The 26,835-nt window shown below is 40.6% G+C and overlaps 1 protein-coding gene across 1 annotated transcript in view; it reads right to left on the minus strand.

The window, feature by feature from the left end:
- LOC135717574 (uncharacterized) overlaps nucleotides 1–26,835 on the minus strand; it is a 1,030,279-nt gene that overhangs the window by 849,044 nt on the left and 154,400 nt on the right. The window contains exon 2 of the mRNA XM_065239713.1: nucleotides 13,900–14,929. The gene's annotated coding sequence lies outside the window, so the exon portion shown is untranslated. The remainder of the gene's footprint in view (nucleotides 1–13,899; nucleotides 14,930–26,835) is intronic.

Here is a 26,835-nt window from a genome sequence, read left to right on the forward strand (position 1 = left end):
TTCAATGTACAATAATATCAGCCATTATTACCAACTGACAAGGATCATGATTTCACATCAAACATCGAAAGAATAAAACCACAATAAAATATTTTTCAATATTAACTATCATCCAAAAACCCCAACTTAAAACCTTTAAAGTTGTCAAAATGTTTTGCGTATCATGTTTTATCAACTTCTTCAGGAGCGATTTATGCGGTTGTAATATAGTTTTATGGTAGTCATTAGAAGGCTGTTAAAACTTTCTGACCTGGAGGAGGTTTTATGTTTTCATTTTTAACAATCACGTCTAGAGTGTGATAAAACTGACATAAATTCTATGCTCCTAAAGTAGTTCGCATATCAAGTTTTAATGACTGCATTAAAACTGGGCCAATTGGCCATGACATGGCTGTATTGCGGTTCTCAGGAGATTGTTAAAGCAATGTGGTCGTCAGTGAAGGTTTTATAATTTGGTTATATCAACTGCTATAAAACTTAAATAAAACAAAAATTGTTGCTTGGGTTATACACCCAACGTAAATTTGAAGAGAATAAAAACGATAGTCGTTCCCTCTGGACAGTGCTTAAAACGTTATGGAATAGTAAAAATCGTAATAGTAAATGTGTCAAGTTTGATGGAGTTGACATTGAAGATGAAAGTGAAATATCAGAAAAATTCAATGGATACTTTGTAGATAGTGTACGAGAAATGCACGACAGTATTGAAAATGTTCATGATGATACGGCACTAAATTAAGACTCAAATGAGAGGTGGAATATTTTCGAACCAGTGACGTCTCAATAATGTAAACCTACAAGTGTTAAAAGATTCCTGGGATATGTTAGGTGAGTACCTATTAGGAGTAGTAAATGAATCTCTCGAAACTGGAGAGTTTCCACGAAGCTGGAAGCAATCAGTTGTTATTCCGATACAGAAGATTAGTGGTACAGTTAAGGCTGAGGAATTCAGACCCATAAATATGTTACCAGTTTACGAAAAAGTATTGGAAAGTATAGTTCGAGAACAAGTCACTGCGTATCTGAATTCAAATGAAATCTTAATTGCAGAACAATCAGGTTTTCGACAAAATCATTCATGCGAATCAGCGTTAATCTTACTTCTATATAAATGGAAACGTATGCTAGAGGCTCGTAAAACTATAGTAGTAATATTCTTGGATTTAAAACGTGCCACACTGGGGACAAAATCGAAACAATGTGTTAAAATTCAATAACTTCGGTGCTCGCTGGAACAAGAGACTAAAAAATAGTCATTCTTATAGAAAAAAGTCTCAGGAATCGATTGGAGTGGGTTTCATCTTGGGCACGATAGGGTAAGTTGGGGTTTTTCACAGTTTTGCCCTAAAATCTCCTATTTTGCATGATTTGAATGCTGTATCTCAAGATACCGATGATATAGACGGATGATTTCTTTGGCAAAGTTGATCAGGAGGTCAAGTACTGTTGGATGATAGACAGAACAATTCGGAATTCTTCCGCTAGGCGGCGTTTGTGAGCATTCGAAGTGTATATGTTTGTGCTGCTGTATCTCAAGATCCTGACTATTTAGACGGATGATTTCTTGGGCAAAGTTGATCAGGAGGTCAAGGGCTGTTGGATGATGGACAGAACAATTCGGAATTCCTCCGCTAGGTGGTGCCAGTTAGCATTCGAAGTAAATATGTATCTCAAGATCCTGACTATTTAGACGGATGATTTCTTCGGCAAAGTTGAACAGGGGGTCAAGGATTGTTGGATGATGGACATAACAATTCGGAATTCCTCCGCTAGGTGGCGCTAGTGATTATTGAAAGTGAATATATTTGTGCTGCTATATCTCAAGATCCTGACTATTTAGACGGATGATTTCTTCGGCAAAGTTGATCAGGAGGTCAAGGACTGTTGGATTATGGACAGAACAATTCGGAATTCTTCCGCTAGTTAGAGCTATCTATAATCTTCTCTGGCTATTACGTCCCAACTGTAACTTAACGCCTGCTCTCAACTTAGTGCTCTAGATGCACTTCCACAGTTGTTAATTGAAAGCTTTCCAAGCCTGTTCGATTTTAACATGTGTATATTGTGTGGCAAGTACAATAATATACTATGCCCAGGGAAGTCGAGAAATTTTCCAATCTGAAATACTAGACCAACCGGGATTCGAACCCAGCCACCTACAGCATGGTTTGCTTTATAATAGCAGACTCTACCGACCGAGCTTATGGAGGCCCCCTGATCTATGAATTTAATCAAACTAAAATGCAAGATGGTAGCCTAATTAACAAGTTTTGAGGACAATTTGGTGAACCTAGAACGTCTTAAACATATCGAATTCAAACGTAAATAATGTGCATGATATGTTTAACCCTGTTTGGAGATGCTTTAATACAAAGGGCTTTGAATCTGTGAACCTGGATGAGAATTTGATCTGAACTCAAGGACAATTTAGAGAACCGTTTACTTGACTTTGTGTCTAGGGCACAGTCGAAAGCACCTGCGGCTGTTGCGCAAGGTGTTAAAAACTGGATTGGTCAATTTAATCGGTGATGGTCACAAACCCACAGTAAGCATATTCGAGGTAAGAATCCCTGGGCGTGCTTAATTTTAGAGAGTAGCATAAATTAACGAATAAACGTTTTTAATACGATACCGTCGAACATTAAAAAAATTAACAGTTCGGAAAAAATTGTACCTGTTGAGCGAAGTGCTAAATTTTCAAAAAAAATAACGGATTCCAAACCAATTTAAATTGAACTTGAATGAAAATTAGTAAAAACGTGGAAATGTGTTAATGTAAAGCAAGACATACTACTGATGAAATCTGTTTTTGTTCATGTTACTAAATAATCAATAGCATCAACCGCGATTAAAAGAAGATTTGATATTTGTATGAATATTTTATAAAAAATCCTAAACAAAAACTACCGACTCCAAATTTTACGAAAAAATGCTTGAATATAATTCATCATTAATTATTTTATCAGGTCGAAGACCAACCCTCAGGATCCAGGCCTTCGAAAAATACGCGGGTTCATTCAAGGAAACCCAAAGATCCCTCGTCATAATCATCTCCTATTTCACCTCCTTTTGCCACTCCGGATTTGGATACCAGTTCCAACAGTCAGCGAAGACCGTCAACCCTAAAGCCTCGAGGTCGAAAGCGCAAGGAGAAGTTGACAAGATTTTCGAAATAAAGACGCAGTATCCGACTTTTCAAAGAACAAGGTCTTGATAACTTGCAGTATTCAGCCAAAATTGCTGCCATAAAGGCTGCTAATCCAGCAACTGCTCAAATCTTACAGCACTTGTTGAGCGGCGGTGAGGTTTGGGCAAAAGAGACCATCGAATCCGTTGACTCTGTTCGTGGAACATCTCTGTGTTCGGAGGAGTCATCTTTGGCGATAAAATCAAAACATGGGTTAAGTAAAACCAAATATGGAGAGCTGGCTCGATTCACTAAGAAGCATCTAGGAATGACAGTTTAATTAACGTATATATAAAAAAAAACTAAGTAGAACAATTTTTTGTTGAAAATAGGTCAAGTTTCTAAATCTTTGATCAATTTTAGAGATGTGCATTGTTATTAGTCCCTTCATATTGTCCCATTTAGGTATTGCAATTTTGCAGCCCTGGAAAAAAGTAGCTGAATTTAGAAACGCCATAAATCCACCGTTCTCAACTCCAAACCGAGAAAAAGAATACTTATCATCAAGCGTTTCAATCCGTGATATGGTTATATGCGATTTGCAACGGATTCTACAACTGGATGATGTAGCAGACAGGATTTCAAAGTTAAACCAGAAAGTGTTGACTTGTAAATTGCATGTCACGGCTGGTCCGAACTCTGCTACAGATTTTACGCACTACAACCAGACTAGCTTTTTAAAAGAGGATGATTCTCTTCTCTCCGACCATTTTATGAGCCTGTTGTTAGTATCCGAAAGAGGAGAGGATATTTGGCGGAACCCGAAACCCCAGTCAGATTCGTTCTGCAGAATACGCTCATTAATTGGACTAAAGAGACCAACTCGCCAAGTCCATGTTTGAGCAGTTTTTTTTGCAGAGGTTGATTCCTTGAATCTGGATCACAAACATATTCATTTCAAATGCTCACTAGCGCCAGCTAGCGAGAGAATTCCGGATTGTTCCTTGACCTCCTTATCAACTTTGCCGAAGAAATCATCCGTCTAAAAAGTAAGGATCTTGAGAAACAGCAGTACAAACATATTCACTTCAAATGCTCACTAGCGTCACCTAGCGGGGGAATTCTGAATTGTTCGGTCCATCATCCAATAGTCATGGACCTCCTGATCAACTTTGCCGAAGAAATCATCCGTCTAAATAGTCAGGATCTTAAGATACAGCAGCGCAAACATATTCACTTCCAATGCTCACTAGTGTCGCCTAGCGGAAGAATTCTGAATTGTTCTGTCCATCATCCAACAGTCCTTGACCTCCTGATCAACTTTGCCGAAGAAATCATCCGTCTAAATAGTCAGGGTCTTGAGATACAGCAGCACAAACATATTCACTTTCAATAATCACTAGCGCCACCTAGTGGAGGAATTCTGGATTGTTCTGTCTATCATCCAACAGTCCTTGACCTCCTAATCAACTTTGCCGAAGAAATCATCCGTCTAAATAGTCAGGATCTTGAGATACAGCAGCACAAATATATTCACTTTCAATAATCACTAGCGCCGCCTAGCGGAAGAATTCCGAATTGTTCTGTCCATCATTCAACAGTCCTTGATCTCCTGATCAACTTTGCCGAAGAAATCATCCGTCTATTCATCGGTATCTTGAGATACAGCATTCAAATCATGTAAAATAGGAGATTTTAGGGCAAAACTGTGAAAAACCCCAACTTACCCTATCGTGCCCAAGATGAAACCAACTTCAATCGATTCCTGAGACTTTTTTCTATAAGAACGACTATTTTTTAGTCTCTTGTTCCAGCGAGCACCGAAGTTATTGAATTTTAACACATTGTTTCGATTTTGTCCCCAGTGTGCGTGCGTTTGAAACTATTTCACGTCCTATGATGTTGAAAACACTAAAAAAGTATGGATTGGGAGGAAATGTCCTCAAATGGTTTGAATCCTATTTAAATGATAGAACACAAGTGTGTAGATATGGTGAGAAGGTGTCATCACCCCTGACAGTTCCACTTGGAGTACCGCAAGGAAGTGTGTTGGGACCACTATTATTCATAATGTACATCAACGATGTAAAGGCAGCGATAGGATCATGTGAGCTGAATCTTTTTGCGGATGATACAGTTATATTCTTTGGATCAAAGGATCCCAAAGAAGCCTTACAAAAAATAAGAGAGGGAATCGTTCAAATTACTAAATGGTTGAGGATCAAAAAGTTGAAATTAAATGTTCAAAAAACTAAAATGATGATTATATCTAATAAAAGGAATCTGAATCTTAATGAGTTTAATGTTGATATAGAAGAAGAATTGATAGAAAGAGTACAGGAGTTTAAATATTTAGGAGTGAAAATTGATGATAAACTAAATTTTAAGGTGCATATCGATTATGTGATTAGTAAAATTGCTAAAAAACATGGAATTTTATCAAGACTGAATAAAACGTTAATTGCTCCCCAGATTATTGCTCATCGATTCTGTTTCTGGCAAGTGAAACGCAGATAAAACGGTTGCAAAGGTTGCAAAACAGACAAATGAGATTTATTCTTCAATGCAACAAGTATACACCAATCAGAATGATGTTAGATACACTGCAGTGGTTATCGGTTAAAGAACGAATAATTTTTTAATGTGTTAACAATTATATATAAAATGACAGATCTTTTACCAGAATATTTGAGGTCAATTTTAGTTAGTGGAAATGATATTCACGAGCATCGAACAAGACGGATTAATGACTTAAGAGTAGTTCCATTCTCGATGCCATCGACGCAAAGGTCAATTTATTATAAAGGAATTAAAATGTTTAACTCCCTTCCAGGAGTTGTTAAAACAGCTAGAACAGTACCTGAATTTAAAAGAGGATGTGTGCAGTGGATAAGAGTGAATTATAGATAATTAAATAGGTGATAGATTATTATAAATTAGGATAGTGTTGTTTTTTGTTGTTTTGTTTTTTTTCATTTGTGAATTTGTTAAAGTAAACATAAATTTAAGTCAGAATGAATTGATTAAATGTTAGATTTAATGAAAAACTTAAACTGTATGTAACTGTATGATGAAATTATCGGATCGATAAATAAACGAAATTTATTATTATTATTATTATTAACATTTTAACTGTAGAGAATGGATGGAACTGGGCTAGTAAAGTGAAATAGCTTTGGTTCGCTTTAAGAGTTCATTTAAATAGTTTTCATTTAGTGTGTGACCATGGGTACGAGAGGACAACCCTGTGACAGTGAGAAAATCAAAACAAAGCCTCTCGTTCAGAGACTTTCTCGACTCTATATTTCTTTCACTCTCTCTCGTTTCCACGTAGTTGTTGATTGTATTGTTGATCAACTTGGAAGCTGGAAAATGAAATAAATAAATAAAAATATAACTTGTTTTTTACGATAAACCTAAGGTAACCTGAATAGCGTATCATTGGGTGTTTCAAACAAGAAAAAAAAAATCGTTTTTCACTAGTCTGGTTTTCCAGCTTTCAAGTGGAAAGACAATATACACAAATCCGGAGTAAATTGTGATTAGGGGGAAACAAGCTATATGTAAACAAACGGAGATTTTACTGCAATCAGATGGATCAGACAAAAATCTACTAACAAATATCCACAAACATTTTTTTTTTTAATGTTCCACTGTCGAAAAATCCGTGCAAAGCGAAAGTCAAAACAAAATTTATTTCAAAACAAGCTTTAAAATAGATTACGCTCTTTTCTTTGTTTACGATAGTACAGGGCGCAATTTTGAAACATTTCAATGAACGGGCGAAATCAATGTTGTTTGCCAACAAAAGCGAAAATAGCAAAAGGCTCATATTTAACTGAAACGTAAACACGGCGAAAAGTGAAGGGTGACACTAGAGTCAGTGTATAATGAGTCACGCCAAGTGAGCTTTTTGACGTTTAATCGGCGCACACTAATGCATCATTTAAATGAAAGGAGTACGAGCAAGGGGGAAACAGATAAGTGGGAAAACAAACCATTCATTCATCCCTGTGTACTAGATAGAGAAAGACTATTAAACTTCAAAAAGGTCTAGAGAAAAACAGTTGAACTCGCATCACGGTTTTCGAATGATTCCCTTTCTTTTAACTTGGAACATAGGACTTCTACATCAACTTCAAATGACTTCTAGCGAGAAAAAATAATAGCGGCTGTAGTAAATCATTATATCAGTGATTTTGTCAAATGATCTAAACAAAAAATAGTAGAAATTCTCATTACTGATCATTACCAAACGTATCCCGTGACAATTGAATGCTCACTGCGTGTCTATTATCATTTCTTTGATTATTTTTTTTTTATTTTATTGCAATACCTTTCGTGGACCTTTCATAGCATCGTAATGTTTGTTTCCTTTGCAGCAGGGTGGGCAGATATTTTTTTTCATTATCGGTAGCTTCTCAAAACGTTTATGGGTAGTTATCGGTAGACCATCTTAAGAAGGTTTTCCCGATACTTGAAACCTTTGTGAGCGGGGGGGGGGGACTCTGCTTCAGAAAAATATACTGTCCTTTAGTTATTCTGCTTTAAACTAGTCGAAATCAATATTTATAATTCTAATGCTAGTTCTGACTACACGGAAAACAAAACATTGGTATTGAACATTTTTCAAGATTACAAAAAATCTGTGATTCTCGGTAGGAAAAGTGAAAAATCGGTAGTTTTTAACCCTTCGTCTGTGAATCGGTAGGGATCCCGAAAATCGGTAGGACTACCGATAAATCGGTAGGTCTGGCCACCCTGTTTGCAAGATAGGTAGCTGGTTTGACAGTTCGATAGGTAGGCTTGGCTTCACTCTTGGCGTGACTCATTATACACCGACTCTACACGGTAACCGCAAAATACCCAATAATGACTACAAAGTATGCGTTTTCGTGGGAGACTGGGACTACCCATTGAATGAGTAAAAATATTACCTATGTATGAGTATTTGTTACTCAAAAATGAATACTTACTACTTGTTTTTGTAGTTGTAATTACTCATAAATGTGTAAAATTTTACTCATTTAATGGGTAGTCCCAGTTTCCCTCGAAAATGCTTACTTTGTAGTCATTATTGGGTATTTTGCGGTTACCGTGTAGGCGACACTTTAAAGGAAATCAAAGCAAGGCGCATAGTATTGGGCGAATTGTTGTTGTCATGCATGTCCGGGCGATTTAATGAGGGCGTATTCTTAACGTTACGCATTTACGGGCCGAATTATAAAAATGATGAGTTTTTAAGAGAAAATGAATAAAAAGGAGATTTATTACTCAACATTTATATGTTGATCAATGGATCAATTTTACGATCATAAATATAATTCCAATAGAGAAAAATATTGCTTAGCATTCAATTAAAAATAAATTAACACGTGCAAACTTTTTCGGATTTTCTCAATTTGTTTACATTTTGCTAGTTTAGCCCTAATCACAATTTGCTCCGGAAATGTCCGGCTGATTTGGTATCGAATCCAGCGTTGCCAGATTGTTTTAAAATTTATCGGTATCAAAGGTTTGAAAAAATCTGTATTTATCGGTATTTATTATTTCAATTTATTTTATATTTTAGCTGTTTTTTAAAGCGGGAATTTTTACTTTTGGACTATGATCGGAAAATGCTGAAAGACAACTCCGGGGAATGTTTGAATTAGCTTCTGAAGGAACAAGAAAAAAGCTCGCTCTTCTGGACGAAATTTGAGGAAAGTGCTAAAAAAAAGTCGGAGTAACATCCGAAAACTACAAAGACAAGAATTGGGAAACTTCTTGTGAATATTCAAAGAAACCATCGGAAAAAAAATTGGATATCACATTCAAAGGAAGTCGGAAAATGGAAGTAAATTCCAGAAGTAGCCAGTTCTAGGGGAAGCCAGAAGAAGCTCTGAAAAACCTTCCAATAAAAGTCGAAAACCTATGGCTTATGGACACACTATCAGAAGAAGACGGAATAAACTTCCTGAAGACGCTGGCAGACACTTCCTAGGGTAGATTGCAGAGAAACTTCTGAAACTTTAAAATATCAGCATTTCCTTGAAATTAATTGATCTGTTCTGATGTTCACGGAGCTTCCCTAAAGTTCTTTCAATTCCCTGAAACAAATGAAACTTTCCTGAAAACCATTCAATTTCCCTAAAGTTCTTTGAACTTGTGAAGTTTGGAGTCTGCAGTTCACTGGACTTTCCTGAAATGTTCGGGTTTTGGAATTTGAACAGAAGTTCATGAAACTATCTTTAATTTATCGGAACTTACTCAAAAGTCTAGACTTTTTTGAAGTTCCAAAACTTTTTAAAAGTTCCTGCACCTAGTGTGCATCCGCAATAAACATCCTGAAGTTCAGGGGAAGTTGAAAAAACAGGTGGGAGAAAACGGAAGAACCATTCGAGCGATGGCTGAAGAAGCTTCCAAGGGAAGTTGAAATAAGTGTTCGGGAGGAATCGAAAAATAAGTAATGGTGTAAGGTGGAGTACAATTCTAGACGAAAGTTGGTAGAAAATTCAGGAAGTAAAAAATCAACAAACACTTTAGAAAGTTAAATAATGTTTAAAAATAACCTGAAAGAGCCATCGACAGTTTCTCGATTCATGGGTAGCCAAAAACGGCGAACAAATGGAAACATTAGTCAAAAGAGTATCAAGCATATGACATTTTCAAATATGATTTTTTTAAAGGATTTTGAGGGCTCAAAAATTTGAGTTATTCAAAAAGATAAAAGTCTCTCACAGTAATTTTCTCCAAAATTCGAGCGCGTGTAGGCAATAATAATGTTTATCATTTAAAAAATCGGTATAAATCGGTACACAATTTCAAACATCGGTATACTGAGGAATCTTATCTGTATATCGGTATCTAGTTCGGAAATCGGTATAAATACCGATAAATCGGTATATCTGGCAACGCTGATCGAATCTTCTCTCGCTTCCGCTCTCACCAAGTTTGGGAGCTTGGTTAACAATTTGAAATCTGTTGGTTAGGTCTGAAGAAAACATATATGTTCCAAAAATCTGATGGTATCTTAGATTTGTGGATAAAGAAGCACAGCTAAAATTATGACCATTTTGGAGGTGGCTGTATTCTCATTCCGGTCCAGTCAAAGAATTTTTCGGGTTGGAAAACTTCCCGACTTCCTTGGGACTAGGGTATGATTGCGCTTGAAAAATGGTGCAGGCTAAGAAAGCTCTCCATTAACAGCATCGGAAGTGCTCAAGGAACACTAAGTTGAGGGGGTTAGAGGCCAAGGGGTAAAAGTGATTTTGATCGATTCTCTTCATCGACCTTCTCTTTTGATAATCACGGCTTTACCAACCGATTTCACACTTTTTCTGCTACATTTTTTTTATAAAGAGGTTTGCAACTGTCATGCAGGATAGATTGTAACGCAGGACTCTCAGCCTGCGAGATCTCGACCACTGAATACGCTTCTTGTCTCTAAACCTCCGGAGAGGACCACTCGTCAAGGTATGATTTTACCGGCAAGAAACCCAACCTCAGACGAGTTTAATTGATCAAAACGGGTATTTATTCAGCTTTCGCTGCATTTGTTGCGCATTTGTCACTTCTTTACCGCATCCTCGAAATTTTCGCTTGACAATTGCTCAATATTTGTCGATCGATCTCAGGGCAATTCGGAGGATTAATCTCTTTGGCGACGAAATTAACATTGTTTGCAGCATACCATTCTAGTACCTCCTTAGAGTAGTGGCAGCTGGCTAGATCCGGCCAAAACATAACGTAGGTCTTATGTTGCCGAATGAAGGGTAAAACCCGCTTTTTCAGACACTCTTTAATGTAAACCTTCGACGTCATTGTGTGAGATGTGATGAAAACCTTGGTTTTAAGGACACAACTGCAGATTCCTTGCCAAATCATTAGTTTCCGAGCAAATTTATCAGCAAAAACAAATTTATACCTGAAAGGGACATCCCCACGACCAGTTGCCAGGTAATTCCGGGGATTTGTTTATAATCCATTTTGACATATTTTTCGTAATCCATTAAAATACAGCCATCAAATTTCGTCAAAACTCGTTCGTATAATAATCGTGCTCGCTTTTTGGCCACTAAATTTTGTTTCAGGGAGCGATTCGGATGTTTACTGGCACAAAAAGACTTATATCCTTCTCTTGAAAGGATGTTACGCACGGTGGAAAAGTTGGAATCGTATTTCTTTGCCAAATCATGTACCTCAACACCTTTCTCCTCAGCTCTTTGTCCCTAGTGCCACTTTTATGATAGATGTGCTGTGCTCTATCCACACTCAGAGTATCCTTGTAACGTTTGATTACAAGACTCGCCGTTGACTTTGGGAATTTTAACACTTTTGCTATTTTTGAGGCAGACCACGAAGGGTCCTCTAGATGTTTGTGCACAATTAATTTTCTTTTCTCAAGTTCCATGATCCGTAATTTCGGGATGCGTCGATCAATCGAGGAAAACTTTTCACCAATTTCTTCGTCAATGAAACATCAACAAATGCCTGTGAAATGTTTTTTGTTCCAACCACCAGGTGGTGTATTAAACCGTGCGTCCAGATTTACTTTGAATTGAACCTGAGCTCATGGTAGCAGCTGTCATAGAAGCAAAACAAATTGTACTATTGATGTGTAAATATTTTAAAAAGCTATGGCAAAAACATAACCGAACCTAAGAAAAAGTATATAGCAACGATTACTTTAAAAGCCCGTTTAAACTTCCTTTGAAAAGTATTAATATAAATATTGACGAATGCCTCCTTCGTCATCCTCACCTGCTAAACGTGGCAGAAAGTTACTGGCATTCGAAGACAGCAGCGAAGTTGTAAAAATACGGAAGACATCGGATTTAAGGAGCAAATATCCAACGGCTGAATTGGCATATGCTACTCAAATGAAACTAAGAGAGGAGGGTAAACACGATTCCGCGACTATTGTGCCAGATATTACACAAAGAAGTCCATCAAGAGCAACGCAAGTGTCGTCATTGTAACGTTAAGTTTCTTAATCTCTTTTTCCGTTTACAAATAATGAAGCTCTTGTCATGGATCTGAATCGGTCGAAAATCAATATGAAAGATTGCATAAAGATGCCGTTCAATGCAACGCAATCCTTTATCCTTCATACCACAAAGTGTTGGATGCAAAGAGAAGTTGTTACCCCGTAAAAGAATCCTTGCTGATCTCAGAAACTTCAGCTGAAGTAAAACTTGAGGCTCTTTTGAGACACACCAGCCGTAGAATAATAGAAGCAAATATTAATACCCTGTACAGACGGCTTATATCATCTAGTTTTCACAGGAAATCCTCATTGCAAGCCACATGCCCTATATTACATGATATAAGCCATAGTCTGTACGGGGTATAAGTCTTTATTACGACTTTCTTGCGCCTGTTCCGACAATTGGCCTATTGGAACTAGAAAGCTTTCCACAACTTTAGATCCGAGAATCAGAATTTTTTGAACAGTAACCGGCTTTACTCTGATGAACGCAAATGCAACGAACGTTTTGTACCATAACGCTCGAATGACAGTTAAAAATGGCAATCATGGGTTGCTTTGGCATGTCAAAAACAAACAAACAGCTCACATGGATACAACGGGATACAAATGACTACTAGATGAAATGATAGTATTTTCACTATAGTTTCATCATATTGCCTCTTTGAAGTTTGTGGATGCTTGAAATTTGGCTATTTTTGAGCTGATATTGCCTATAATATTTTCTGTTTTGCAAATAGAACCTTTTTGTCTTGTCTTGTCTTGTGTCTTGTGTATTTTATTGATTTTTAAAAAGTTGTAGAACATTATAGTCATCTAAAACAAATAATTTCGGAAATATTTACAAAAAACGGATTTTTGAGGCCCTTCTATAAAAAACGCTTCATAACACAAAATCGCAAGCAGATAGAGACATGGCGTTTTGTACAAAGTTTTTAGTTATGAAGCAACCTACAACTTAGCTCAAGACTTTATATCTCTATCTGGTCATACTAAAAAGTTAGATTTTGCAGCACCACCTGTGGTGAAGTTTCGAACTAAAACTTAACTTCATTCAATGGGTTTTGTCATTTATAAAAAAACTCTTCTGAAGACACCTTATTGAAAAAACCACTGTAAAAGGTGCTAATGAAAAAAGTTCATGGATTTGGTCTTTAGCACCACTGTGCATCCCACTCGCATGGCATCGCAGCGCAGCCAAGTCTTTTTTATATAAAATGCATCAGAATGAGTGTCGTTCCTCTGCGTTCCACAAATTTTAATAATCATAAACATGATTATCTGAACATGTGCAAATATGCATAATGTTGCGGAATAACTAAGTAGAATATAAAGTTAAGTGTAATATTTGGCATGAAGATAATGGAAACGTGTTTCCAAAATCGAACCCTCACTGTAAAGATTAAGGCGTATGCTATCTAAGTTTTAACTATGGATGGGGAAACGGTGGTGAGCAATTTTTGGAAAGGGGTGTATAGAACAGAAAAGGTTGAAAACCACTGCTCTAGAAAGTCAACTAAATTTAACCTAGATCCTTAAATTGACTAGATTTTTTTCTAAATTACTACTACTGAGCTCGTCAGTATCGAAGTACTGCCACTCGTCAAAGAGCAGAACCGGTCATGACAACCCTAATGTATCTACCTTTCTCCTACAGCCTGAAATATTTTGTACAAGCATCACTAATTGCATCGCTTATCTCGTTCGAGATTCAACAATACTAAACGCCAGATAGTAGCTCCCATTATCTCACACCACGAAGAAAAAAGGAATGCTGCAAAAAAAAGAACTTCCCAACGCTTACCTAATTCAATGGTGGCCGCAGGGGGAGGTGCGCCGTGGACTGTCGTCGTCAGTTGAGTCACTCGTCGAGACCGCAGCCACTATTACAGTAATTACTGCTCCAATTTTTCACACCGAAAACAGCGGCATCACTTGGACAATGTGCAAAATGCATATTATATAGATAATCATTCTACCACACCACTCACTCCGCCCACGCAACGCACAACAATGGCTTCCTCTTTCCACTTCTTCTTCAAACACTCGCTTCCGTCAACCGGTCGATTTGATTGCTCTATTTCACTCGCTGAGGGCTTGGCTTCCAAATTTTCCCAGACCCGTTTCACTTTCAGCTTTTGTGACGATGGCTTCCCGGCCGCTGCGGTGAATTATCTAATAGATGAAACGCTTCTTTCGCTGCCGGTACAACCCATTACGCAACCATCGACTTGATCCCACCAATTTTTCGTTAATATATTTATTTATTTATTTCCCTTTATGCCGACCCGTGCTTCACTTCACTGCAACAATCGTGCACCGGGTTTTCGAGTGCTCGATGATACAATTTTTATCCCATTAATTTCCCACTCTCACTAGTTTTAACACCGCGGACTTGACTGCTTCTCTTGTCGGAGGGTTGTGAATTTTATGGGAATTTTTCTGCCGTTTGCTTTTTTATGCAATTTTCACGTTGTTCTCACTTTCAGCACAGCAATTATTTTTTTTCGCTTGCTTGCTTTGCCAAGCATAGCACTTTGCGGCAAAACGTTGTTGTTGTAGTCGGTGCTTGCCACGATATTCTACAATCTCGGCTCCGTCAGCGCCGAGTTTGGTTTGAAACGAACGAATGTAAGATCTGGATGGTTTGGAGCAGAGAGGGAAAAAAACGAACTGTTGAAACGAATAGTTGAAGTTGGAATTTGCTAGTTTGCTTTTCTATATGGGTTTTCTAGCACTTTTGCTCTCATCTAGATTGCTTGCTAAATTGGTTTCATAAATCTTGGCCCGCGTTCTGCACTCGGCTAGTTGCAACGTGATCTGGTGGCTGGAGTCTGAAAGAGAAGAGAAAATGGGAAAGTTTTTTTTTATTTTCAGTGTGAGTTTATTTTTTTAAGATCGACATAGAATTGCCAATCAAAAACGGACTTTGGTAAAAACTGGTATCATTAGTTCGAGGGCTAACGTTGGATTCAAAAGACTGAATTTCGGTCTCACTTGTGATTGAATTTGGGATAGTTTAGAAAATGTATGTGGCTTAGAGTTATAGTCCAATGTCAGTATAACCGAATTTGTGTCTTGAAAAACCTGGGTTAAGTGTTCAGCTCAATAGTCAGGACTACGTCTGTGATTTTTATATAGGGGTACACTTTGTGAAAACCGTAAATGGAACATGTAACAAAATTATAAAAAAATTTTGAACGTTAATAACTCAGCTGCCCCTGGTCCAATTTCAATAATTTTATCACCAATCGATCAGCCATATTTCTATGCATCGATTTTGACTGTTGATTTGTAACTATTGAAAAAGAGTTAAATGTCCATCAATGTCCAAAAGCGTCGAATTAACTAATAAATCGACCAATTACGTACATGCTTATGCTGCTTTCCCAACACAGTCATGAGAGAATCATTCCTAGACGAAACATGTCGATGTAGCATTACGACGAGGCTCGGTAGCTCAGTGGTTACCGTTTCTGCTTACTGAGCAGAAGGTAGGGGTTCAATCCCAGGCCCGTCCCCATCCTTAAAATTTTTCACTTTGCCTTATCCTATCCCCACTATTTTTTTATTTCCTTTGGTTTGTTTTTTCCGTCGATCTTGTTTTCCTTGCTGAGCACCAATGCTACCGACGTGCCAGGAAGGCAGCTCCCACACCTGGACCCTACCTATCGACCCATCAACTCATGAACCGGGGACCAACGGCTTTACTTCCCATCCGAAGGAAGGCGTGATCAGAGATGTTATGCCTCAAGAACATCCCGGCGGCGCCGACTGGGATTGAACCCAGGCCTGCTGGGGTGAGAGGTAATCACGCTTACCACTACACCACCGGCGCCGTTATATCCCCACTAGATTATAATAAAATCACATTCTGCTTTAACCGATCGCATCAATAACCTACATCACTAACACAATCCTTCCCAAGACATCCGTGGGGATGTTGAGGAATTCTCGTTCTCTAGCAACAACCACATTGTGCAAGTTGATAAGTTCTGATCATTCACGGAGGAGCAACTAAGAAGGTCGTATAACGTTAACTCGACGGCAAACATTCATTGATACCATTGTTGTTGTGGATGATAGAAGAGAATAGCAGCAGAAATAGTGCGAAATAGGTTAGTGAAGCCATGGTATGGTGATCACAAAAGAGGAAATCGATAGAGAATTGGCTTTCACCCTTCTGCTTCTAAGCCCCTTACAGTCGACGTCACAGCAATGAAAACTAGCATCGCACCGCTTTTGGTTCTAGAGCACTTGCTAGTTGCAATTTTAAGATCAGGATCAGTGAAAGCAGCTGAAATTTCCTTCCCAAGTCTCTTGCCAGCTGAATGTCCTTTGGCATAATTATGACACGCTTGACGTGGATGGCGCACAGGTTGGTATCTTCGAACAGACCGACCCCTTGCTGGATTCCTGCAACGGCCGAGCTCTGGAAACGCAGATTGGTCTTGAAAGTCCTGGGCGATTTCAGGAGGAGCCTTTCCTCCGGTGGACTTACGAGCGGTCTGCTAGGTACGAGCCATTGTGCTTAGTTACGGTGCAGATACGAAGAATCGAACACGTTGAATAAAAATGTCAACCGCTTTCTCCTCTATTTAATAACATACTTTTGTTATGTTAAACCAATCATAAACGATGAAAGAACAAAAATGCAACAACTTGCAAGAAGAATTTAGCCTTCGAGTAGGTATAAAAGAGGTATTCATGGTCAAAATAAGCATCATCTTTACTCATTCTCTGCTTGATCGTCAAGCAGTTCAGTTCGGTGTTAGCTCGCTCTCTCGAGTTGTTTGAAAAGTTCGTGGCGATAGTGTTCGCCTCTCTCTTTCGTGGTTTGTCGTGCGTGTGTGTGTGCCCCGAAATGGGGAAACATCGGTCGCGAAGCCCGGCGAAGGTCCAGAACTCCGGTGAAGGAAGCTCCGGTGTGCCTACCTCGAACAGGTTTGCTGTTCTCCCCATGGATGGGAATATCCAGCCAGCTGTGTTGGAAAAACGCAGCAAGAAAAGAAAGAAGAATCGAGGCCAGTCCGATGTCACTGCGACGAACGCCAGCGACATCGGTGATTTCGGCGACGCCATCGGCAACGAAAATTCTGCCGGCCCGAGTGCGGCAAAAGTGAAGCTACCTCCATTGGTAGTGAAAAATGCCCATCTTAATGAGCTCCTCGCAGATTAAGCGACGCTAGGCGTTAAAGCCGAATACAAGTTGGGCAGAGTCGGCACCAAGGTGGTGCTCCGTACCAAAGCGGAGTATGACTTGGTCGTTGCCCACCTGAGGACTTCCAAGGTGGAATTCTTCACGCGGTCGTCATTAGGAGCCTACCAAACTTCAACCCGAAGTTTATCGAAGCTGAAATCAGAGACCGGTACAAGCTGGCCCCAAGTGCCGTCTATCGGATGACAAGGAAGGACGAAAATATGAAGGCGTATCCGGATAGCCTTTTCCTGGTACACTTCCAGAAGGGAACGATGACGCTCAACGCGCTGAAGGCCATCCGCTCCATCAATTCCATCATCGTCCGCTGGGAGCCATACCGTGGCGGCCATCGTGATGTGACTCAGTGCCAACGGTGTCTGAACTTTGAACACGGCACCCGCAACTGCAACATTAAGCCACGCTGTGGCAATTGCGCCCAAGACCACACCACTTCCGACTGCCCTGCGGATAGAGCCGTGGCGTTAAAATGCGCCAACTGTGGTGGTGCTCACCAAGGTTCTGACAGACAGTGCTCCAAACGCGAGGACTTCAAACGCATCCGAAAACAGGTGGCAACTAACAACCAACCAGGACGCAAGAAGGACAAAGTCCCGGTATTTCGGACGGAGGATTTCCCACCTCTTCGTGCTCCTCAGCAAAGGCAAGCGAATTCGCGGGTGCATCCCGCTCAAGCAACTTCCTGTGATTCTGCTGGCCAAAGCTTTCCATCCCCCCCTGGATTCTGGAGACAACAAACAGCACAAAACAACAACCCCGATCTGTTCTCAGCGGATGAACTGATGGAAATTTTCGTCAACATGTCCGGTGCTCTTCGTAAGTGCCGCAATAAGCCCGAACAGATCCAAGTGCTTGGTAAATTCATCATCCAGTATGGCGTCTAAACCGCTAACTATCGTCACCTGGAATGCTTGCTCTGTAAGAGCAAAAAAGATTGAGCTTGCCGACTTCCTCCGCAAGCACAGCATCGACGTGGGCCTTCTAACCGAGACCCATCTAAATTTCGGCGACAGCTTCTGGTTGCCTGACCACAACATTATCCGGCTTGATCGCACCAGCTCCAGGGGGGGGGGGTGGTGTTGCGGTCGTCGTCAAGAAAGGAATAAAATACCACACTCTGTCCCATATGCGCACCTCTATCATCGAGGCCCTTGGTGTGGAGGTGGAGTCATCGACTGGATACGTCCAGTTCATCGCCATCTACTGCCCTCGACAGTGTGCCGCCAGCAGTGGACTAGCGGCTAAATTCAAGAAGGACCTGTCCACCATGACCCGTACCGGTTCCCGCTTCGTAGTTGGAGGAGATCTGAATGCTCGCCATGAGGCCTGGCGGAACTACCAGCAGAACCAGAACGGTCGTCTGCTGTTCGACCACTCACAGCATGGGCTGTACTCCGTTTGGTTTTCGGATGAACCAACATTTAACTCACCGGCGGGCAACCCATCGACGCTAGACCTGTTCCTGACAAATATCGGCTTGTCCAAGCCGGTAGCTTTGAACGAACTCAGCTCCGACCACCAACCGGTGGTGGCTGAACTGGGCTGCAACGTGGCCCCTGCTTTAAGCCTGCGCAAGGACTACCATCGCTTAAACTGGGCCCAGTTTGGATGCGTGGTAGACAGGCACATCATCGACAGCCCGCCGCTTGATACCGTGGAGGACATCGACCGAGCGTTGGAGGGACTCCACCAAGCCATAACCGTGGCTGACGAGGCGTGCGTCCGACGAGTTCCTGTGAGGGGTAAGTTTATTGCCATTGATTCCCACACCCAACTTTTGATTCGCCTGAGAAATCTTCGTAGACGCCAGTTTCAGAGGACTGGAGATCTGGGCAAAAAACGTGAAATAGCCGATCTGAACAGGCAGATTGCATCCAGGATGGACTCACTCCGAAATGAAAGTTTCGGGCGTGTTGTCCAGAATCTGGACGACCGCTCCAGACCATTCTGGAAGGTAGCCAAGGTCCTGAAAACTCATCCCAAACCCGTTCCACCTCTCAAAGTCGAAAATGATGACGATCGGCTTTTAATTACCCCACAAGAGAAAGCAAATGCGATCGGCGAGCATGTCGCTTCATCGCATTTGCTTGGCTCGAAAATCCAAATCCGCTCGAAGATCAGGTTGCGCAATGCGTTCAAAACCTAGATGCCTCCCCTTGAGTCGTGCCTCCGGCGGATATGATTACAGTACAACAGATTTGCTCAGCGCTGAAATGCACCAAGAACATGAAGGCTCCCGGGTTTGACGGTATATTCAACTTGATCTTGAAGAGACTCAGCATGAAAGTGCAGTCTCTTCTGACCACAGATGCTTGGAACTGCACTACTTTCCAAACAAAGGTAGCTAAATCATACCAATCCGCAAGCCCGGAAAGGATCCAACATTGCCTTCAAGCTACAGACCAATCAACCTTCTTTGAGCGCTGAGCAAATTGTTCGAGAAACTCATTCTCAATCGTTTGCTCAAGTTTGTCGAGGAAAATAACATTCTCCTTCCGGAACAGTTTGGGTTCAGAAAGGGGCACTCCACCAATCACCAGCTAGTGCGGGTGATGAATAACATCCGAAGTAACAAAGCTGTATCCAAGTCCACAGCCATGGCATTGTTAGACGTTGAGAAAGCGTTTGATAATGTCTGGCACAATGGGCTTGTATACAAGCTCTGTAACTTCAACTTTCCATTACATCTGGTTAAAATCACCCGTAGCTACCTCCAGCAAAGGTCGTTTAAGGTATCGTTGAATGGTTGTCTTTCAGACACGTTTTCCATCCCAGCAGGAGTCCCGCAAGGCAGTCTGCTGGGTCCCTTGCTTTATAGCATTTACACTTCCGACATTCCTCCCCTCGGTGACGGTTGCGTGTTTTTCCTGTTCGCAGATGATACCGCAATAGCCGTCAAAGGAAGGATGCCTCGCGAAATAACGAACAAACTTCAACGATGCCTTAACGCCTTTGCTGATTATGCCACCACGTGGAAAATCAAAATCAATGCTTCCAAAACACAAACAATCATGTTCCTCCATCGACAATCACCCAAACTAAAACCGGCTCCCTCTTGTACTGTAATCATGGATGGCACAAGGGTTGAGTGGTCCGCCGAAGTAACCTATCTCGGGATGTTGTTTGACGAAAAGCTTCTATTCCGCTCGCATGTGGAGAAAACCGTAGTCAAGTGTTCCGCCTTGGTTAGGTGTCTGTATCCGCTGATTTGCCGCAGATCCCGCCTCTCAAGGGTGAACAAACTGGCCGTCTACAAACAAATCATAGCACCTGCGATCCTCTACGCAGCTCCGGTGTGGGAATCATGTGCACAGACTCACAGGAACAAAATTCAGGTAGCTCAGAATAGAGTGCTGAGGATGGTTCTTGATCGTCCTTTCGACACTAGAATAACAAATTTACATGAAGAGGCAGGCATTGCCAAAATAGATTCCAAAATTAACGAAATTAAGACTAAATTTGCACAAAAATGTAATTTATCAGCACATGCTTTGATAAGCAATTTGTATATAGTAGGTTAGGTGTACATAGTAGTTGTAGGTTAGTTGTAGTTGTAAATAGTAGTTATAAGTAGTCTCCTTTTTCCAATTCAAATCAAACCAATCCCACCAAGGTGGTCATACTTTAAAAAAGGCCTGATAGGACTAGGAACTGTAAATAATAATTAAAATCTCAAATGTACTAAAGTTGAAAAGACGCATCTGTGTCACTTGAAAATTCATACATGTAAACCACACAATCACAAGAAATAAAGATCATTTAAATGCAAAAAAAAAAAAAATGCCAGCTAACGAGCGACTGCTGACGATAAATAGAGAAAAATTCACTATAGGCGATCTGTCGATCATAATCCGCCTTCTCATTGCCCAAAATTGAGCAATGCGAAGGGACCCACGCGAAGGTGATGATGAAAGAGCGCACGGATAAAGCACTAAGCAGTTCTCGTATTTTCAAGAGAAAATACGAGAAGTGCCTTACCGGCCTAATGGAACGGATAGCCTCGACAGAACTGAGACTATCCGTAAAAATAAAGTAGTGGTCTGGAAGAAGTGAAGCAATAGTTTCCAAAGTGTAGTGAATTGCTGCCAGTTCAGCCACATACACAGAACAAGGAGCTTCAAGTTTTCGAGAGGCGCTATGAAATTCATTAAATACACCAAAACCAGCGGACTCCTCTATTAGTGATCCATCTGTGAAAAACGTTCTTGCAGAATCAACATGGCCATACTTTGCAGAGTATAATGACGGAGCAATCATAGGACGATGATGCTCTGGAATTCCGCGGATTTCCTGCGTCATAGATAAATCAAAATTCACTGAATTGCCGAAATCGGAGAAGACTACACGATTGGGAATATTTCTTGAAGGGCTGACATCCTGTGTTAAATATAGGTAGCACAAAGTCATAAAACATGTTTGAGGATTTAGCTCCAGAAGTTTCTCAAAGTTTTCGATCACCAGTGGGTTCATTACTTCGCAACGGGTGAGGAGCCTCAGAGATAACTCTGAAAAACGGACGGATAGTGGCAACATGCCCGCCAGCACTTCGAGACTCATAGTATGAGTCGAGTGCATGCATCCTAACGCGATACGAAGACAACGATACTGGATCCGTTCCAGCTTGATGATGTGCGTTTTAGCTGCCGACTGGAAACAAAAACTACCATATTCTAGAACCGATAAAATCGTTGTCCAGTACAACGTCAGAAGATCTTATGGATGGGCTCCCTACCACGTTCCGGTAATTGATCGAAGGAAATTGATCCTTTGTTGGCATTTTCGTCTCAGATACTCAATGTGGGATCTCCAGGTGCATTTGGAATCGAACCAGACCCCGAGATATTTAAAAGACATGGAATGAGTGATCAGTTTACCCAAAAGTTTAAGCTTCGGTTGTGCTGGGCTATGCTTCCTAGAAAAAACGACCAACTCAGTTCTCTCCGTAGAGAATTCGATACCTAGCTGAATAGCCCAAGTAGACAAATTGTCCAAGGTATCCTGTAAGGGTCCTTGCAGGTCAACCTCTTTTGGCCCTGTGATAGACACTACGCCGTCATCTGCAAGTTGTCTCAACGTGCAATTGTCACTTAGACAATTGTCAATTTCTCTAACGTAGAAATTGTACAAAAGGGACTTAAACATGAGCCTTGGGGGAGACCCATGTAGCTAAATCGAAAAGCTGTAGAGTTTCCATGAGAAAAGCTCATATGTTTTTTTGACTTTTTACGGTAAACCTCCGTGCATTGTTGATCCCACCAGAGCGATGGTGTTTTCTTACGAATAGACGATCGCGGCACCGGTCGTGTTTGAGCTTGAAGTGCGCTGTCGACGATGAGATTAGAGAGGAAATTATATTCCTCCAACGGCGGAAGCTCTTCCACTGACGATACTGTATCGCCTATCGCGGATTGGAACTTAGTCCAATCGATGTTACGGGTTAGATCATACGCGACGTTAACGGATTCTGACGAGTTGAACCCACTGGCAATCGAAATTTTGATCGGCAGATGATCACTACCGTGCGGATCCTGGATTACATGCCAAGTGCAATCCAACGATAGTGAATTGGAGCAAAAGGTGAGGTCTAATCTGCTACCATTAGAGGATGGACCAGCCAAACGTGTTACTTCTCCATTGTTAAGGATTGTCATGTTGAAGTTGTCGCAGAGATCATAAATCAAAGTAGAACGGTTATCATCGTACAGCTCCCCCCAGCCTGTACCGTGGGAGTTAAAATCTCCCATGATCAACCATGGAGCGGGAAGTACCGCACATATGTCGAAAAGTTGTTTGCGATTAACAGAGACTCTAGGAGCAATATATACAGAAGCAATACAAAGGCTCTTACCTTTAATGGTAGCCTGACATGCGACAACTTCAATACCGGGGAATTCGGGAAGATTCACTCTATAGAAGGAATGGCAATTTTTGATCCCCAAAAGTACCCCTCCTCCACGTGAATCCTCACGATCCAATCGAAGGAAGATCAATATCTGAAGAGAGCCAAGTTTTACAAAGAGCAAATGCATCACAATCATTATTGGAAACTAAAAACTTAAAAGAGTCTAATTTAGGAATGAGACTTCGACAATTCCACTGTAGAACAGTGATCAAATCCCGGACCTCGTTTGGAAAATTATCCATCGAAGGAAATGATTGCTGCAAAGAGGGGCCACTTCAATGTCAATTGCTTCAAGAGGGTCTTCACAGTAGGAAGCATTGCCAGAACAATGCTTTTGAGAGGATCAGAAATGTTGAGGTATTTGAGAATACCGTCCACAATGCCATCAAATGAGAACAAACCAGATGAAGAAGGGGTTTCTGTTCTTAAAATTGGGGCATCAGGGGTTTTGGATGTCCCCGGAAGAGGTGGAAAATTCTGGGTATAATCAGTTCTGCGGAATCCAGGAGGAGTAGAAGTCTCCTTTTTTCCACCACTCCTTGATTTGGGCAGGCTGATTTGGGGTTCTTGATTGTCAACTTTCCGCGAACGGATGCGTTTTCGTTTCCGTGCAGAAAAACGGAAAGAAGTTCCCTCCTCAGCCAAGTCAGAGTCAGTCTCGTCATCTGACAAAAGAGAAAAGGGATTTTTGTCATTGGTCGATGGCGTGGCTATCTTAAGCATGCCTGCAAAAGACCGCCTGGAACGTTCCTTAAGGGAGCGTTTCATTTTGTCCCCGAGCTGTTTGTACGCCGGGCACGACGAGAGAGCATGAGGAGGAGTTCCGTTGCAGTACACGCATTTTGGTGCAGTAGCTGCGCAGGCGCCATCCTCATGCTTCTCCCCGCATGTGGAGCAGCGTGCCTTGTTGCCGCAGTGGGAGGCCGTATGTCCAAACCGCTTGCAATTCTGGCAGTTCATGACCCGAGGTACAAACAACCTCACAGGAAGACGAAGTTTTCCCAGCTCGATGTATTGAGGAAGAGCAGATCCAGAAAAGGTCACCCGAAACGAGTCTGTGGGGGTAAAACTCTTTTTACCCTCGCTGAGCGATACTGACTTCATTCTATGAACGGCCAGTATCTTTACCGGAGGAAGCAAGGGGTTCTTGAATCGGCCAACCGCTTGCTTCTCCAGTATCTCGGGGTTCAGGCTCGCCTCAGTGACCACGCCTTCGATCTCCACATCAGAGGCTGGAATGTACACCCTATATTCCAGTGTGAAAAACTGGGAAACAGCAATTTCATTGGCCTGTTTCAGGTTAGCGACGGTCACACGAAGTTTGTTGTGCCTAACCTTCGTTATTTCGGTCACGGCAGAGAATCGCTTTGTCAGATCATCAGATATCTGAACCAGGGCTCTACAATTTCGAAGCTCTAAAATGAACTCGTGTTTTGTTTCTCTCATACATACGTGTTCGACAGTTCATTTCTATAACGCCTAACTAGACTATCAGCAAGAAACGAAAATAAAAAAGCAGGACGCTTAGAAGGAAAGGCTGGCTGTGGAACTTCTCGTCGTTGCTTTGCTCATCGCTTTCAATGTAAGTAACGTCGATTTTCTAGTTAAACGAAGCTCATTATGGCTTTCAATCCCCTTTCACGAACACTCTATCACCGCTCTTTCAATTTGTTTAAAATGCGTTATGTCCCGTTTTCGATCATTTTTTTTTTAGATAAATATATGGATGGAAGATAAATTAAAAATATGACGTGTAATCTTCAAGTGTTTTGACGTGAGAAATGCTTTAAATGTGTTATTTCATTTTCCGTCATATACGTCATGAAACCTCTGTTGATGTGTTTCATGAAAGAGAAAACTATCAAAGTCGAGCGCTCTTTCGCTCATCCGTTTTGACGAAGCTTGAAAGGAAGACCAATGAAGCGACGGGAGAAAGAGAGACAAGCGATTGAACATTTGTTTGTGCACGCCGACTGAGGTTCTAGAATGCTGCGAAGCGGTTCGACTTTAACAGAAAAAGAAAGCCAGCAGTCTCTTCGTCGCATCGATTTGGTCGATTAAAGCTGATATTGTGACGCCCTGATTCTGAACAACATTCAAGGGTTTGTTTTTACCCCGCCTCCCTCACTCATATCAATAGGAGTGAAATAACTTCGGAGTTTCTTATCTTATCGTTTTGATATGTTGAGATGAATTATTCAAAAACATTTGCTCAATCTCATAAGCGTTGTTAGAGAAATATATACAGTTTTTAAAACGAAAGTGCGGTAAAAAAATCGGTAGAACTGTTTCAAACACACCGTTGGTATTTGAGCGGCTAGGTAATACCAACCGGTGGAAACTAACGATTTTAAATTGGCTCACTACCTGACTAGCCTATTGGTCCTAAGCCGATCTTATAACTTACCCCATTCTAGTCGAAATTCTAGTACTACATTATGTTTGTTTTGATTCGCTATGAAAGTTTGACAGATAAAATGATGGGTTCGTGGATTTTCCTATGTTTCGAGGGGTACATCGATTAGCTTGGGACCGAAGAGAGCACCAGAGCTGAGTCAAAAAGTTGAGAACGTTTCTTCGGGACCTTCTAGTCTTGGTCTAAGAGTTACCTCTATGGTAATACACTGCAGGAATTAATAATACTATTAAGAGTATTTCTGAGTGAGAGTGTTCTGTAAAAGATTTTCAAGAGTATTATGGAGGATGTAAGAGAATTAAATGTTTCCATTGAAAATTACAAGTTCCTGGACACAGAAAAAATGATCAAGATTCAAGGTTTGAGAAAAAAAACTGGTCCTGAAAAGGACCATTATGTCGTGATGGTTGAGTAATGTTGAGCTATTAGGGTGTTAACCACAGATGAGACTGATGAGCTGTATGTTGTTTGGAACGAGGGTGAGTATTTTGAGAATATACACACTTAGTTTTTTCTACCGAGCTCGGCTGTGCGAATCTCGCCAAAAATAAGTTTCACTTAGATCTCAGCAAAAGTGACATTTGATTGCTGAGTCTCGGATAATGCTTAACTGAATCTCAGCAAACAAATGGAATGTCAGAAAACCTGAAGTAAGAGATTTGCAACTTAAAACTTTTTTTGCTGAGATTTGCACAGCCGAGCTCGATAGGAAAAACTAATTTTGTATCCAACATTTAAATATTAAAATATACAACAGATACACAAATTGGAACTGTTTAAGTACGGCGGATTCACTATAGTAGAGAACAAAAGTTGTAGGTTAACCTATGAATGCAAAATCCATCAACAATAAAGTAAAACAAACAATTGAATTTTCAGCTTAAAGCTAACTCACAACAAGAAATTACAGGTTTGACTTGAAGAGGTCCAAAAACAGTATCCGCTCCTGCAACAACAAAAAGAAAATCAAAAAGAAGCTACATTTAGGAAGTTCTTGGTGAACATCTTGATTTGAAATGACCTTAAGTGTCTAATTCTATTATTAAAATGTGCAAATTCATATAAAAAACTATAAATTGAACATTCAAAGTGTTTTTTATGTTACTTCATACGCGAAGTTAACGATTTTCAGAGTTGGTTGGAAATGCTAACATGAAGCTTTAGTGTGATGATTTATTAGCTAGAGAATGATCTTTAGAAGAAT

Source organism: Ochlerotatus camptorhynchus, unplaced genomic scaffold (genome assembly GCF_037179485.1).
Source record: "Ochlerotatus camptorhynchus isolate MF236.1 unplaced genomic scaffold, CSIRO-AGI_Acam_v1.1 ptg000006l, whole genome shotgun sequence".
In the NCBI taxonomy this organism is placed as follows: Eukaryota; Metazoa; Arthropoda; class Insecta; order Diptera; family Culicidae; genus Ochlerotatus; species Ochlerotatus camptorhynchus.